We start from the raw sequence: 18,243 nt of genomic DNA, 5'->3' as shown, positions 1-18,243 counted from the left end.
TTTTAGATTTAGGCTTCAGTTGTGATTCTTAAGTTTATGATAATCAATGCCTCTTTTCCCTTTACCACTGATTTTAAAGATCATTGAAGCAAGTTTGCATCTATCTATGTTCTTAGTAAGAAATTTGTGAAAAGAAACTTCATGTTTCATAGAAGTACATTCAGATTCCATAGGAGCTTCTGAAAGAATTTCTTTTCTGAATCTTTAACTCTTGCTGTTTAGAGTAGAGTTCTCAAAATCTAAGTTATTGATTCTATCTTTCAGAATAGAGTTTTCTTCCAGAAGTTTACTATGATATTCAGAAATGATTACTTGAATCTGTTTCAGATTTTTGCATCTTTGCTGAAGCTTTTGACTCTTTTCAAGAGTCTCAGCTAAACATAGATTTAATTCAGAAAGAGTGAGATTAGAAAATACCTCGACCTAGTCTGAATCTGATCCATATCTTTTGAAGGTGCTAACCTTAAGAGTCATGAAAGCATGTTCTTCTTTGGAGGCATCTTTATCTTTAGAGTTAGTTTCATATTTATCTTCAGATTTAGAAGAGTTATGATAATTGAAGCCACATACAAGTATTTCTCTAGAGCCTCACCCTCTTCTATTTTGATAACTTCATCCTTATGGATTGAATCCAAAGACTTAGATTTCTCCATTTGCTTATTCACTTCATGATTCCTTTTTAAAGAATCAAATTTAGACTTAGCAAAGTCTTTATTTGAAATATTCTCATTCTCTGAATAAGAAATGGCATGCAGCAAAATGTTTTTGGATTCATGATGATTTTAATGATCCTTTCTTTGTTCCTCACTCATATGACCGCTTTCAAGCCTCATGCCATTAGCATCCAAAGTATGTGTGTATCCATTTAAAACAATATCCCATAAATCTGCATATTGACCAAGAAAAAAGCTTTCTATCTTTCTAGTACTCAAATTTATCTCCATCAAAACTTGGAGGATTGTCAAAATGATAATATTTATCATTTTTTCTATGAGCCATTTTGTACTTCAAGAAAATAGATCTTTTTCTGACACGGTTAAGTCTTTGACAAAACGAGTTAATACCAGAACCGGAGCTCAGATACCAATTGAAGGTGAAAGAAACATAAGAAAGTGGGGGTGGGGTTGAGTTGGGTTTCTAGATTTAAAAACTTTTAGTCACCTAATATATCAAACAACAAAGATAGTGATAAAGATAAGAACATAATTATTTTTTCCTTGGTTCGCTGTTAATGAAGCTACGTCCAGTCCACCCTCCTGATAGATTTCGCCTTAAAAAAAGCCTTAATCCAATAATCAACTGATTATTACAACTCAAAGACACACAATCTAACACTTCTTAAGAAATTATGACTATACCTTTGTCTCTCAAGGAAAACAATATCAAAGACTAATCGTCAATGACTTCTTGAGAATTATGACTAAACTTAGTCTCTCAAGGATATTAAAAAATGTTAATAAAATTGATTGTGCTTATAAGAGTGCTTCTTAACAAGCAGATTACACACAATGTAATTCAATTTATACACTTGAGAATTATTTGAAATGAAACTCAATGTTTCTTCAATATTTTCTTTCTTAATGATGATTTTCTTAAATGGATCTTCTTCATCAGGAAGTTTTAGCTCAAAGGAATTTTTATTTATTGGCCATCCATCATAGTTATTGTATTCACATAAATCCTTTGACCTTTTAATATAGGAAGAAGTATATCCGTTGGAGGATAAGATTGGAGCTTTCTTCAAGGAACACTTTTGTTGTAGAGTAGGCAGGTACAACATTGAATCTTGGGTAGAAGGAAGGAAATCTTTTATAGTCGTTCGAAGTAGTATTATTGATTTGATGTTTGATTAGTATAATGCATAGTAACTCTTCACCCATTAAAATACTCTAGAATAATTTCTTGGCATACGAGTGATAAATCAAATGTTTAGAGTTCAGAACGTATTAGAGTCGGATGACTAGATAAGGTTAGGATGACATAGAGAATATTAAAGGTGTCTTCTTCAAAAGAGTTTACTGGTGAGAACCAGAGTTGACAAAATCTTCAAAACTTCTACTAGGAGGGAATTGATTCAGACTTGATGAAGTCCATAATTCAGAGTCTCTCTAAGACCATAGTTCTGGGTCTGATTTAATCGACATATTTCAGCATCTTGGATTATTTAGAGCTATCTTTATTCAGCTTCTTTCTGGATAAGATTTAACTTTACTTCTCTTTTAGTAAGCTTAGAGTTTTCACACTCAATAAATTGTTAGACAATAAAATTGTTCTTTTATACTTTTTTATCATCAAAACTCATAATAGTTATAGAACCAAACTTGTTCCAACAGAACCCTCATCCCAGAGGGGTCGTTGATTATCATCTTAGGCCCTCTTTGTCGAAATTGGAGGCTTGGTTTAATCTCCTATAGTTAAAGTATCCGCAACATCCACAAGTTAATCTACCTCAAGTATCGAAGTAGAAGTCTCTGTAGTCGGGATAAGAGAAGGAGTCTGAGTAGGAGAAGTGGTTATCGGAGAAGCGAAAGCATAGGTAATATCCCCAATATTCACCATAACTTGAATAACTTGAGCATTTTCAATGTTGTAAAACAACATTATCTTGTTCACCTTTTCCATGCTATATGCGAACTCAATCACGCATGTCAAAAAAGAGTACATGACGACTCTACTCACATAAAATATATTTATCCTCTCCTCCTAGATAACTGCACTTAAAATGGCATTAGTGCCAATTCGAATTTTTCTCACCTTGCTAGGGGGAACCTTACCATGGCTGAACCCTTTCTCATAGCCTAGCCAATAAAACCAAGATTTTGTTTCCTCTTTCATTATCACTTCCTCTGAAGAAAGGGAACCTGACTTGGTGCAGTAGGAATGAGCGTCCCAGTTAAAGTGGATTTTAGATCATTAATTCATATATAAAATTTGAAAGAAGAGAGGATAATTAGTATGGGGTAGTAAAAAACCAGACGGGTCGCGCATTTGAGGGGCTTTACTAGCAAGAAGTGGCCAATGAAATCTCCCTAGTATAGCGTAAAGAGTTTGAACCAAGGATTAACCCGTGAATCTAATGAGCCCTTGATTGATAAAATTATCCTAAGAAAAGAATTTTGGGTAGAAAAAATCAAGGAATAACCTAAGAGAAGGTTTCCAAGATTTATGCTTAGCACACAGTTGAAATACCCTCATGAATACCCAAGACCTCAGACGAAGTTGGGAAGGGGACACTTTTAAATGCTTCAGGATGAATAACTCAAATCCAGAAAAGGGCACCCATAACCATATTCTTGTAAACAAACATTCATAGAATGGGACCATGCAGTTGTTAAAAGAAATGCATCTCCATTTTTTTAGCTCCACTAGAAGAGCTAACCATTCCAGGGAATTGGCGACCACAATCCTATCTGTATCTATAGTAGCCTCAGTACTTAAAACTGATGTAGTGCCTGCTATTTTTGTGTCCACCCAGCGGTACTCCATAACGTGTGGCGTGTATCGAAGATCCAAATGAACTTTCACTTCAGCATCGTTGGACTCACAATTATAACTCTTCAGATGAAGCTGAATATAATCTTTATAACTCTCTCCTCTGTTAGTTATCTTATATCTCCTCTTTGGATAAGACGCAATGAGGCATCAGAACCTCGACGTGATTAACTTCTCTACCAACATTTGATAAAAAGGCTTATAATACTGGACGAAGAAGTTCTCGTCTCCAAGGAATTCCCAAAAATCCTTTATAATTCAGATCCATCAGATAGGGGTATGATTTCTAGTTCCAAGTGATTATGACCAAAATGGGGGAGATAAGAATCAAGGGATGCCCCAATTATAGAGGCAAATGAAGTTTTGACTTTAGAAAATGCTGAAGTTAAAATATTGAGTTAGGAAGGTACCTATTTATGTGAGATTTGTGAAGTAGAAGAAAATGGATAAAGGCAAGGGTTTTGAGCAAAACATTGAAGATCACTTCTAGTAGTATTCTCGGAGAAGAAGAAACAAAGAAGTTTTCTAAGAAAGCAACTGAAAGTTTGAATGTCAATGGTTAAGAAAACTTCAAAATAATCAATTCACCCTATTTATAAGCAAGAACAACAAAATGGTCCATACCAAATAGTGAAATAAGTCACAAGATCAACAACTAGATTTCCCTTATGGATACACCTTAACTCAAGTGCACTGTATACATCATGCCTTTGCTAGTCACTTCATCGCACGTGTCAAAAGAGGGCTACAAAATGTTTCAACGGTGGAACTTCATTTAATGCATTCATTCCCCACTAGTTTTTCAACAGATTCCAAGCGTTTCAGTTCCATTTCACATCGTACTATATCTTGGAGGCCTACCAATATCACTGAAGGCTTCCCTGACTCTTTCAATGCCAGACAGTGCCTTGGGGGAAATTGTTCTTGGCTGGTCAAAGGACCAAATAGATGAGGCCCAATTGATCTCAAATCTATTCCACTTTACCCAATGTATAAAATCAGTTCACACGTAAATAGAAAGGTATGTTCTATGATCTCTACTTTTCATTACACTCATCTTGAATTTTAGCCAACTTGAGCATTGGAGTGTTAATCATATAGGACCATCCTGCACTACCATAAATGAGATCAAGACTGCCATTCAAGATCACTTGTTATCCAACTTCATCCATTTTTGGTTGTCTGAACGAAATAATATCCAATATCAAAGAAGGAAGAAAATGGAAGACAAAAATGAAACAATGATTCTCGTGGATACCACACTGCAAGTTCATACAAGTTATACAACCCTGTTACATAGAGGATTATTGCAAGCAAAGATGTTACAGTTAATGAGATTTTTTTTTTTGTAATTAGAAGCGTCAAGATGTTGCATCATCTTTAATGTGTTCCCTTTGTATTCCATGATTACTAGAGTGAATCTCATATATCTCTAAGAGGTGTTGTACTAGTAGATAATACAAGATGATCTCTGAGGATTATATTCTCAACTGGAAGTCTCCAATAATATGATGTTATTCTTGTCTAATTGACCACACTAGGGGGAGACCTTGTGCAACTAACCTTACTTGTTGATATTAAGTCTCTAAACTATGCAGACGCAACTATATCCTCAGAGTGGATTAATAATATGGAGGAAGAAATTATGACAATAAAAAATAATCAAACATGAAATTTTGTGTTCTTACCAATACAAAAGAAACTTTACACCAATTTCCAATATTGAGACCATTATATTAGTGGTAATCATGAACAACTTCTTGTAATGGAATATTATTAAACTAGATGTCAGTCTTCATTTCTCAATGGGTTCTTTAAGGAGTAACTTTATGTTGAAAAATCTCATGAATTCATTGTGAAAGGTGAATAATATAAGGTATTGAAGAATCATAAGGCACTACCTGGTATGAAATAAGGTCCAAGAACTTGAAACATGAGGATTGTTGAGTTTCTAAAGTAGATTGGTTATTTCAAGTGTACATTTGAACATGGGAATTATGTAAAATGACTAAATTAAAATAATCGTAACATATTGTGTCTATACATGGATGATTTGCTCATCACAGAAAGTAATCACAACGATATTGAGAATCTCAAATTCAATATGAACACTAAATTTGATATGACTAACTTAAGAGGCCTAAGTTATTTTCTTGGCCTTGAATTTAGTGCATCCATGAAAAGCTTGGTAATTCACTATATGATGTACATCAAAGATATCTTTAATAGTTTAAATATTTTGAACTATAATTTAGCAAGGACTCTCATAGAATATATTTTAAAATTAAGCAAAGATGAAGATACAAAGTCTCTCGATATCATTGTATATAAGAAAATGGTGGGATGCTTAAAGCACGCTTGCAATTTCTTGCTTGATAAAATTTATGCGTGGGGAAAAAATTTATGCAAAAACATTAAATATCACATATGCAAGCAACCAAAAGGATCATGATATATCTTAAGGAAACAATACACAATGACATCTTAGTTCCCAAACTTAATGGTGATAAGGATAAACTGATTGGTTTTTCGAACTCAGATTGATGTGGTGATAAAGTGGAAGAAGAAGCAAATATATTTTCAAATTATTCTATCTTCTTATGAAGTTGAGTACACTTTAACTTGCAATGCAACTTGTCATGGAGTACAGTTGCAATCTTTATTGATTGTGACGAAGATAGGAACACAAATAAATATTTAGCCTTGAAATGAATTATATATCTAATTAAATGGTCAAATACTTTGAAACCATATTTCACTTTCTTATAAATCAAGTAAGCAAGGAGAAATTTATCTTAACATATTGTAGAACTGAGAATTAGGTAGAAAATATTCTAACTAAGCCATTCAAGATTAAAAAATTCAAAGAAACAAAGAGCATACTGAATGTAATAAATGTATAAACATTGAATTAAGGCGAATTATTAAAGTAAAATTTAAATCTAGTAAGTTTTAGCTAAGTTACTTGTTGAAGAAGTAACTAATTAAGTTGGTTAGGATGTTAGGCCTAGTTAATGGTTGTAAGCCTAACTAGTGTTATATAAATAACCACCGGTGTATCATACAACAAGTTAATTTTAAATATTATAGACACAAATTCATTTGACTTTTTCTCTTTTTCTTTTTGTTCTATGTGTGCATGTATAGTATTAACCAATGTTTTAAAAATCGGACCAGAGATCAAATCAATAATACTCTCGGTTCAAGGTTCAAGGTTCAATTAATTCAATTGGCTAAACTTACGATCAAACCGTTTATTAAATAAACTAATAATATGAAGCTAAATTTCATAGATATGTCATACACAATCTTACATTCACAACTTTATAAAATAATATTTTCAAAAATCTATTACAAACTTAATATAACAAGATTAATGACACACATAATAACACAACTTAATTATACATTTAATCTCAACATTCAAATAAGAACAATTTGAACAAACTAAAGAATTACAATAAAAATAGATTAAACCAATCCAAACCAAAATTAAAATAATAGAACATAATACTTAAAGTAAAATTCAAATAATTAAGAATACCTAAATTAAATATGATAGAATCATCAAAAGTAAATAATATAATATACTTAATTGAATAACCGTAGGCGAATGTGAGTTGTACGACAACAAACAAATAATAATTGAACAACGAAAAATAATAGAGTTGAACAACAATAAATATTGAGTTGGTTGACGTGACTATGTTTAAAAGAAATAGTGATGATCATGAAAAAATATAGTTGAAAGAATGAAAAAAAACTATAATGAAGTGAAATAACTTAGAAGTTTGTATAATTGCAGAAAAAATAACCAATTATTTTTTATGAATGTATAATGTTTTAAGTTTGATATTGACAGATTAATTTTTTTTTTAAAATTGTCAATTTGATACATTTTTTTGAATCAAACGGTTTTACAAAGCTGGTTCCGGTTCTTTGGTTCGAAATGTTTTGGACTGTTCAATTCAATTTTTTTGGTTTTATCCGGTTTTGATCTATTAACGACTTTGAAAGGTCAACAATACCGGATTCAGCTCTGGTTCCTAAACCAACCAATTGAACTATTTGGTTCGATCCGATTTTTAAAATATTAATATTAACATCGTTAGCATTTCTCATATATTTATTCATTGATATTTTATGTCATAAAATTTAAAGCTCTATATATAAGTATATGCTCATAGTTAATGAAGATATTCCATGTTATTTTATATATAATATTGACATTAAATTTCGAAAATCAAATAGATAAGTAATAAAATTTAAATATGTAGTTAATTAATGAAACAATTTACAAATAATTCATTAAACACAATTAACAACTATTTTTAGTTACGTAGTTATGAAAATAACGATGATACCATATTTAATATAATAACTATTCGTGAAAGTATATTAATAAGGGATTAATTACTATGTACTGTCAGTGTAAAAAGTTTTATATGGTGTAGCGGTAAATTCATGACCATCAAGCTATGGATAAACTTAACGTCAATAAAATCAGAGTCGCCACCGCACTTTTATTGTTTCCAAAGGAAAAGGGAAAAGTACGAACAAAACCCAAAGATAAGAAGTTTTCAAATCAAAACTAATAAAATGCCAGAGATTACAGGTACCGGGGTTGGTTACACAGAGGAAAGGTGTTAGCACCCAAAGTGTCCTAGGTACTCCTAGGGAGTCCTTTTTTATGTGTGTATATGTTTTTGGTATAAAAGATGTTTGAGAAAAATAGAGTGTGAGGATGAGAAAAGAATTCACAGATTATATTTATGTGTTTTACAAGACCTTCGGACTTGTGCCTATGTACCAACATAAAAATGAGGGATCAAAACCTCGTAGTTCGTGGTATCAATTTCAAAATGAGTGATTTGCTTTTAATCAAAATTTAAGTTAAAAGAGGCACAAATGACCCAAAAGTTTGAATGGGTGTTAGTTCTTTGTGTCTTTTGAAATTTTAAGTCAATATAATTAGATTTATTTACAAGTTTGATTTAAGAAAAGGAGTTCAAAGATGCAATTGTATAAGGCCAACGTTTCTATTTTGAATTATGTCTAAGTTTGAAATCACAAACAAAGAAGGTTTTTGAAAAGGGGGAGAGATTTGAAATTTAAGAAGTGGGAGGAGATGAAGAGACTAATCCTAAGCATAAAATTAAAAGTTAAGAGTTGAAAAGATCTGACCAATGAGATGCAATCCAACAGACAAGAATGTCATATAGAAAACCCATTTTCCCTTTGGACTTTGAATCAATCAATAATCAGCAAGCAATTAGAAATTAGACATCATGAAGATCAAGGAATCAAATAAAGATGACCACATCCAAGCAAGCAAATCCCATAGCTAGCAGGATTCTTTGTCTTCTCATGTATCAGATTAAATACTCATTGATTAACTCAGAATAAAGCATTAGACACAAGATCAAAATAACAGTTGTATCAAGACCATGTAGCAGATGAATTCCAGTGGATCTCAATACTTGCATCAAATAAAAACTCAAATCACAATAACTTGGTCTCAGAAATGTTGGCATTGGCCAAGTCCTTTTGCATATGGAATGTTGCTTAATCCTAAGTCCAAAAATTCAGATCAAACCCAACAGTCCATACAAACATTTTTTAGGTTTTTTTTTTGTTATTTATTAGGTATTTTAAGGTCCTAAGATCACAAACACAAATAAAATACACAAACAAATATATACAATCACAATATATACCTCAAATGAGCAGAGTGAAAATGACATAAACATAAACAAGTTAGATGATATGTAAATGAAATTGAATGGTAAATGACTAAAAATTAAATTGCATAAAGTAAATGACTTGAAAGTAAAGCAAAGTTAATATGAGTTAGTCAAATGTTAGTCAAAGTTAATTATATGTTAGTGATATTTTGCTTTTCAATTGATTAAGTCATTCTTTGGAGAACACTCAACCATCTGTTCACAAGCATGGATCCTTGAACCAAGACATCTTCCAAAGGAAGGAAAAAAGGTCAATTTTCACACAATACCATGAAATATGGGAGACTTACAATCCCACTTACTAGAATGTTATGCCTTTAGGGTCAAATTTAGCTCTATGTTAAGCAATCGTAATTGGACTTATGTAGAAGTCACAACTTGATAACATGAAATAATATCACATTCTAGGACTCAATTTAATTAAATTATATTATTATTTACTTCAATTTATTTCATTTTATTCGATATTACTCGGTATTTTCTTTCTATTTATCTCAGGTAGTTTATTTGAAGCACAAGTGAAAAACGAAGAAAAGGAGGTGCAAAAAGGAATGAAAAGAAGCAAATATCAAAAGCCAAAGCCCAGCCCAAAAGCACAGGCGCTGCGCCTGTGACGAGCGTCACACAGGCTGTGACGAGCGTCACGCTTTGCCCACTTGTGTTACGAGCGTAACACATGGTGTGACGGACGTCACACCATTCTCCTATATTTTTGGCTTCAGAAGCGCAACAAAGACGTTGAGGCCTATTGTTACGCTTGACCATTTGCAACGTGAAGACCCTTTACGCGGAAGACCTTTGGAAACAGTTACAACAAGTGACCAATATAAATAGTAGTTTTTGGCAAACCCTAAGTAGTTTTTTCTCTTCTTCGCCGTTTTTAGCCACTTAGTTCAATTTTCTTCTTCCAGCCGTGCGAGCATATCATTATTTTTCCTTTACTGTTTTTGTTTTTTTTTAATTTCAATTCTTATTTTTACTTTCCTTTCCAGTTAATCTTTCAGCACTTAATTAATTTTTCGCACAATAGTTTCTACACCGGAAACTATTGTGTACCTTTTACTAGATCTAACCTTACGTTAGACCCTAGATTTTTATTCCTTCACTTTTATTTTCCTGTCCGATTGAAGAATTCAAGAACAAATCCAACCGGTCTGTGGTGGAGTGTTCAAGATTGCTATAAATTATTCAGGTTCTTTAATTTATATATGCTTTATTTTACTGTTTATTTATGTTATCTGCCTGAGATGGAATTATTTATGCATGCTGATTATTTAGATCTGTTTAGTATGTCTGGCTAATTTATTTAGGTATCGGTATGTAGAGTAAGCGGAATGAAGGAATCAAAACTAAGTTGGTTTAATTACATTAAAAATAAAATCACTCTTTTTACGGTCTCAATTTACAGGTTTAATAACAAGGTTTTGTACGAAAGTAAAAGACATAAAGAAGTTAAAATCAATAGAACGAGAGTTTGAGTTTTTAACTGGACAGTGTAAATTGGACATTAATTCTAGATCAGGGCGAAAGCAATTTTTAGAGTTAATTAAATTCTAATCTTTTTCAAAAAGTATTTTTAAAGGTTGAATGTGAGGACGAGAGTTAAGCATTTGAATTTAATTATATAATCTAAGTCAACAGAGCGAGAGTTTGAGACAAGGGTGTTTAAACGATTAGTGTTTTCTTAAAAAGAGTTTCTACGGATTCTATTGTTTTCAAAAAGTGATTTTGGACTTAACTAATAAGTGACAGCTACGTTAATATAAAATCATAGTTTATTCAACAGAGCGAGAGTTTGAGAAAAGGCTTTTAATCAATAGTGTCTACCGAAAGGATTATTTTAAAACCAAGAAACCAACGAAGAATTGATTCCCTAATTACGACGAACTACATACCGATATCCGCTTGATTAATATTTAATTTAGATCTTATTTTAGTTTTAACTTTTCCCCCAAACAATCAAAGTATTATCCGCCTTAGCTTTACGAAGTAACCTTAGAAAACGGTATATCGATTCATAAGTCCCTGTGGGATCGATATCTTTTAAAACTACGCGATAGAACTGTGCACTTGCAGTTTGTACCCCAAATTCGACTCATAAAGTCGCGATCAAGTTTTTGGCGCCGTTGCCGGAGACTTTTATTTAGTCGATATCGTAACTCTTCTGTTACGCTGTAGAGACTAAGGCTTTTTTATTTTTATTTCTTTCGTTGATTTGTATGCCACATACTCGCTCACAAGGCGAGCCGTTCTACTTACGAATCAACGATATCGAGCTATATCTCCGAGTCTTACGACGAATTCGGGAATACCGTGCTGCGAACAATCTCCCTCCTGTCGAACTTCCTGATCTCAAAAATCTTCTTCCTTCGCCGATACCCGAGATGGCAGAACCAGCTCGTGCTCTTCGAGATTACGCTGCTCCATCGCAAGATGAGCCGCATTCGAGTATTGCTCCACCCGCAATCGAAGCAAACAACTTCGAACTTAAACCTTCACTGTTGCAGGCAGTGCAACAGAACCAATTCTCTGGAAATCCTACCGAGGATCCAAACCTTCATTTATCCGTGTTTGTCCAATACGCTGATACTGTTAAAGCTAATGGTGTCACTTCAGAGGCAATTCGACTTCGTCTTTTTCCCTTCTCGTTAAGAGATAGCGCTAGAAGATGGCTTCAATCTCTTCCTTCCAACTCAGTCACCACATGGAACGAGTTGAAGAAAGTCTTTCTTGCCCGATATTTTCCGCCGAGCAAAACAGCTATGTTGAGAGCCCAGATAAATGGATTTAAACAGAAAGATAACGAGTCTCTTTTCGAAGCATGGGAAAGATACAAAGACATGATAAGACTTTGTCCACACCATGGTTTAGAGGACTGGTTAGTAATTCATACCTTCTATAATGGTCTCCTGTACAACACGAGGTTAACAATAGACGCCGCCGCAGGTGGGGGCACTAATGAACAAACCTTATGCTGATGCTTACCAACTTATCGAAAGCATGGCCCAGAACCACTATCAGTGGGGAAGCGAACGAACAGTGGTAGAAAAACCTCAAACGAAAACTGGCATGTACGAGATAAGTAACCTTGATCATGTTAACGCAAAAGTGGATGCTCTGGTCCAGAAAATTGAAAGTTTAAATGTATCACCTCCAGCCACCGTGGTAGCCATAACTCAGAATTGCGAAGTTTGTGGAATCCAAGGTCACACTCCTGCAGATTGTCAACTCATAACAGGAATCCAAGCGGAGCAAGTAAACTATGCTCAAGGAAGCCCCTACTCGCATACCTATAACTCAAATTGGAAGAATCATCCAAATTTTTCATATAAGAGTAATAATGCTTTATACGCACCTGGACAATCTCCAAATCAAGCCCCAGCTATACCTCCGGGATATCAAAAGCTGATCCCATCTACACCTAACAATAACGCCCCTAGGAAATCCAACTTGGAAATCATGATGGAAAACTTTATAGCTTCTCAACAGCAAACCAATAAAGATTTCTTAAACCAGAATGTACACACTGGCGAACAAATTAAACAACTAGCAAATAAAGTAGATGCCCTGGCTACCCATAACAAAATGCTGGAAACGCAAATATCACAAGTAGCTCAACAACAAGCACCTACTGCTGCCCCAACTGGTACATTTCCTGGACAACCCCAACCTAACCCGAGAAGCCACGCTCATGCAATTATACTAAGAAGTGGAACGGAAGTGGAAGGACCGTCTGATCCAAGGGTAGAAAACCAAAACTCTGAAAAGTCAAGTGAGGAGGAAAGTGAACCTAAGAAAAAGGAAGAGAGTAATAAGGAAACCATAGAAAAGAAGGAACCTTATGTACCTCCACCACCCAATAAACCACCTATCCCTTACCCTCAAAGGCTTATTAAAACCAAAGATGCGGGCCAATTTAAAAAATTTGTTGACCTACTGAAACAATTAAACGTCACAATTCCTTTTACAGAAGCTATTACGCAGATGCCCTCATATGCTAAGTTCTTGAAAGAAATTCTCTCTAATAAAAGGAAACTTGAAGATAGCGAAACCGTTACACTCACCGCTGAATGTAGCGCTATAATCCAGAATATGCCTCCTAAACTTAAAGACCCAGGTAGTTTCTCTATACCCTGTCACATAGGAAAATTTGTCATTGACAAAGCCTTATGCGATTTAGGAACCGGTATTAGTGTTATGCCTTTATCCATATGCAAGAAACTGGAAATGGGAGAATTAAGACCAACTAAAATGTCTGTGCAACTAGCAGATCGTTCCGTTAGATATCCTATAGGAATTCTTGAAAACGTTCCCGTGCGCATAGGTCAATTCTACATTCCAACCGATTTTATAATTATGGACATTAGAGAAGATGAAGTTACACCCATTATACTTGGAAGACCGTTCTTAGCAACTGCCGGTGCAATCATAGACGTAAAACGAGGACGACTCACTTTCGAAGTAGGAGAAGAGAAAATTGAGTTCATTCTTTCCAAATTTTTGAAAGCACCTGCAATAGAAGATTCATGTTACTTCATGGATATCATCGATGAATGCATAAAAGAAACAGAGTTAGAAAAAGACAAATCATCTGACTATCTTGTAGAAAACAAACTTAACCAATGTTTAGCAATAACACCGGACCCTACGCAATGCCTTAAGAAACCAACCCTAGACTTGAAAACACTTCCCAAAAACCTGAGATATGAATTCCTAGACTTAGAACTTGAACGACCAGTGATAGTTAATGCAGACCTAGGAAGACTCGAAACAGAAAAACTCCTGCATATCTTAAGAAAATATCCAACCGCACTAGGATACAACATCACCGATCTTAAAGGAATAAGTCCTTCTATCTGTATGCACCGCATCATGCTAGAAGAAGACTGTAAAACTTCTAGGGAACACCAGAGGAGACTAAACCCGATCCTGAGTGAGGTAGTGAAGAAAGAAATAACCAAGTTATTAGAGGCAGGTATCATATATCCTATATCTGATAGCAAATGGGTTAGTCCTGTACACGTAGTACCAAGAAAGGAGGTGTAACAGTCATTGAAAATGAAAAAGGAGAAACTATAACCAAACGTATCGAATCGGGATGGAGAATGTGCATTGACTATAGGAAACTAAACAAAGCAACCCAAAAAGACCATTTCCCTTTACCATTCATTGACCAGATGTTAGAACGATTAGCAAAACATTCTCATTTCTGTTATCTAGACGGTTATTCAGGCTTCTTTCAAATACCAATTCATCCTGATGACCAAGAAAAGACAACATTCACATGTCCTTTTGGTACCTTCGCTTATAGACGAATGCCGTTTGGCTTGTGTAATGCTCCTGCAACCTTCCAAAGATGCATGATGGCAATATTCGCCGATTTTCTCGAAAACATCATGGAAGTATTTATGGATGACTTTTCCGTATGCGGACAAAGCTTTGAAGAATGCCTTGAAAACCTAGAAAGAGTTCTAAAGCGATGTGTAAAAGTAAACCTAGTACTTAATTGGGAAAAATGCCACTTTGTGGTACAAGAAGGAATTGTTTTAGGACACATCATCTCGAACAGAGGAATTGAAGTAGACAAAGCCAAAATAGAGGTAATCGAAAACCTTCAACCCCCGAAAACTGTGAGAGAAGTACGAAGCTTCTTAGGACATGCCGGTTTTTACCGACGATTCATTAAAGACTTCTCTAAGATAACTAAACCTTTAACCGGGCTATTGATGAAGGATGCTGAAGTCATATTCGACAATAGATGTTTAGAAGCATTTCAAACGCTTAAACAAGCATTGATCTCCGCACCCATAATGCAGACACCAGATTGGAACGAACCATTCGAAATAATGTGTGATGCCAGTGATTACGCTGTAGGCGCTGTTTTAGGACAACGAAAGGATAAAAAGCTTCACGTTATATATTACGCAAGTAGAACTCTAGATGAAGCACAAATGAATTACGCCACAACCGAGAAAGAACTTCTAGCAGTAGTGTTTGCGCTAGATAAATTTCGTTCTTACTTGGTCAGAGCCAAAATAATCATCTACAATGACCACGCTGCTATCAAATACCTCTTAACAAAAAAGGATGCTAAACCTAGACTCCTAAGGTGGATCCTGTTGCTACAAGAGTTCGATTTGGAAATCAAAGACAAGAAAGGAACTAAAAACGTAGTAGCAGATCACCTCTCTAGACTTGAGAACCTTGAACCGGAAAGAACATCAATTAACGATGATTTCTTGTACGATAAACTTATAGCTACTTTGGAAGAAAATAACAATGATAAACAGGTAGAAACCACCTTAGCTATATCTGTTACACCATGGTACGCTGACTTCGTCAATTATTTAGCTGCCGGAATAGTTCCACCTACTTTATCCTACCAGCAGAAGAAACGATTCTTTTATGACATAAAACACTATTACTGGGATGACCCCTTACTTTTTAAAAGAGGCCCCGATGGTATTTTCCGTCGGTGTATACCCGAAGAAGAGATAGAAAATATAATCCAACATTGTCACTCCGCTCCTTATGGTGGACATGCAAGTACATCCAAGACCTGCTCTAAAATCCTACAAGCCGGTTTTTATTGGCCAAATATATGGAAGGATGTACATGCAGCTATTAAGAAATGTGACAGATGTCAACGCACAGGAAACATATCTAGACGTGACGAGATGCCACAAAAGGGCGTTTTGGAAGTAGAGATTTTCGACGTGTGGGGAATAGACTTCATGGGACCTTTTCCATCCTCTTTCGGTAACAAATACATACTCGTGGCAGTTGACTACGTATCGAAATGGATTGAAGCTATAGCTTCTCCAACAAACGACACACGAGTAGTAACCAAACTCTTTAAGAATATAATATTTCCAAGGTTTGGTGTCCCAAGAATAGTTGTCAGTGATGGTGGATCGTATTTCATATCCAAGGTACTCGAAAAACTACTGTTTAAGTATGGCGTAAGACATAGAGTAGCGACACCTTACCACCCTCAAACCAGTGGGCAAGTGGAAGTGTCTAACAGAGAAATCAAACAGATACTAGAAAAAACAGTCGCCACCTCAAGGAAAGACTGGTCATTGAAATTACCAGAAGCTTTATGGGCTTACCGAACTGCTTACAAAACTCCCATAGGGACAACTCCATTTAAGCTCATTTATGGAAAATCCTGTCACCTCCCGGTAGAATTAGAACATAAAGCCTATTGGGCTATTAAAAATCTAAATTTAAACTATAAGGCCGCCGGTGAAAAGAGAATCCTTGATATAAGCGAATTAGAGGAACTCAGAAGAGACGCTTACAAAAATGCCAGAATCTACAAGGAAAGAACAAAACAATGGCATGACAAGCGCATATCAAGGAAAATCTTCAAATAAGGCGATACAGTCCTTTTATTTAACTCTAGGCTAAAGTTATTCCCGGGAAAACTACGATCTAGATGGTCAGGTCCTTTTCATATCACCAATGTCTTTCCCAGTGGAGCGGTAGAAATTAAAGGCAAATCTATGGAACCATTTACCGTAAACGGGCAACGTCTAAAACATTATCACTATGCAGAAAACAATGAAGATTCGCAAGTCTTGCACTTAGGCGAAATGCCTCCAGAATTTATAGATTATATTTTATGTCGAGCTTGCGACATTAAACAAAGCGCTTAGTGGGAGACAACCCACCAATATTTATATTTTCATTTCTTCCTTAATTATTCTTTTAAATTTTAGTTAGTATTCTTTCTTAGTTTATTTTTAATTTATAAAAAAAAAAACTTTTTTTTCTTCTTCTTTCGGCATTTGGCCAAATACTGACTAAAACTATTGTTTTTCTTTTCTCTAGCTAACATTAACCTGATGGGACAAATTGATCGTATGGGTATCAAATTCAGAGGGAAAGCTCAGAAACAAAAGTTTGAGGAACTAGCCACGAGAGAGATGCTACCTAGCCTGTATGCTGATGACTGGGCAATGACTGCCCTTGGACTAAGAGAAAGTGTCCTGTATTTGTTGAGTCAGATTGGGTGGGAAACCTCTCCTATCCGTAGACATTTCGTCACTTACCGGAGACTAACACTAGAATTCCTTAGCTCTCTGATCTATCTACCCAGCCATGGAAAAGGAATAAGCAGAGGTTTTATTCAGTTCAGAATGTTTAACATGGAGTATCAATTTAATATTCAAGACTTTACCAACCTTTTAGGTTTCCCTACCTCCTTTGACACATTCACAGTGAGCCAAGAAGAACTTTTTGAATATAGAAAACTTGAACACTTTTGGGGAAGCTTGACTGAGAATGACGATCCCGAGGAACATGAGTTTCTCTCTGGAAACATACATAACCCGACCTTTCGCTATTTCCATAAGATCCTGACCCACACCTTATTTGGGAAGAAGCCAAACAGTACCACAGTTTCACGTGATGAACTCTTCATCATATTTTGTGCTTCCCAGAACCGTCCAGTAAACGGTGCCACTTTTATGTTGGCAAATTTAGACCACCTTATCCAAGACGAACGAGCACCAATTCGAATAGGCGGTTTGATAACCATGATTGGTAATGCTATCGGATTACGTCAGCCTATGCTTGACTTAAGCCCCTTTTGTGGCATTACTATTATGAGTATACCCTTCCTCTTCAACACTATGTTTATAGCAAACCTAGGGTCTGACGAGTTTGAGCTTATAATTAATAACCAAGTTCTTTGCCTATTCACCTTGCCCAGTCCTAGGACTAGTGTTCATAACCGCAATAACTGGCTCTACAATTTGAACGCAACACCCTCTCCAGCTAGATCTACTGAATCCATCCAGGACTATGAGATTTGTGATGACCAGATTCCTTATGCTGAATCTGACCCTCAGACACCATCTGGTTACTATGATATTGATCCTCCTCCTCAGTCTGTCCCGACCGAAGAATCAGCGATACCCGATCTTAGACATCATATGCCCGGAGCTGATTATAACACCACCATTCAAGCTCTGATGTCAGAACAAGACGCCCTCAGAGA

General features: G+C 35.2%; 1 non-coding gene across 1 annotated transcript; it reads right to left on the bottom strand.

The window, feature by feature from the left end:
- Positions 1-11,998: 11,998 nt before the first annotated feature.
- On the bottom strand, positions 11,999-12,105 carry LOC127099731 (small nucleolar RNA R71). Its single transcript, XR_007794206.1, has one exon. It is a non-coding gene; the product is annotated as a small nucleolar RNA R71 (small nucleolar RNA).
- Positions 12,106-18,243: the final 6,138 nt, after the last annotated feature.

Source organism: Lathyrus oleraceus, chromosome 6 (assembly GCF_024323335.1).
Source record: "Lathyrus oleraceus cultivar Zhongwan6 chromosome 6, CAAS_Psat_ZW6_1.0, whole genome shotgun sequence".
Classification (NCBI taxonomy): Eukaryota; Viridiplantae; Streptophyta; class Magnoliopsida; order Fabales; family Fabaceae; genus Lathyrus; species Lathyrus oleraceus.
The sequence above is the reverse complement of the archived record's forward strand: the minus strand, read 5'-3'. Positions and strand labels throughout refer to the sequence as shown.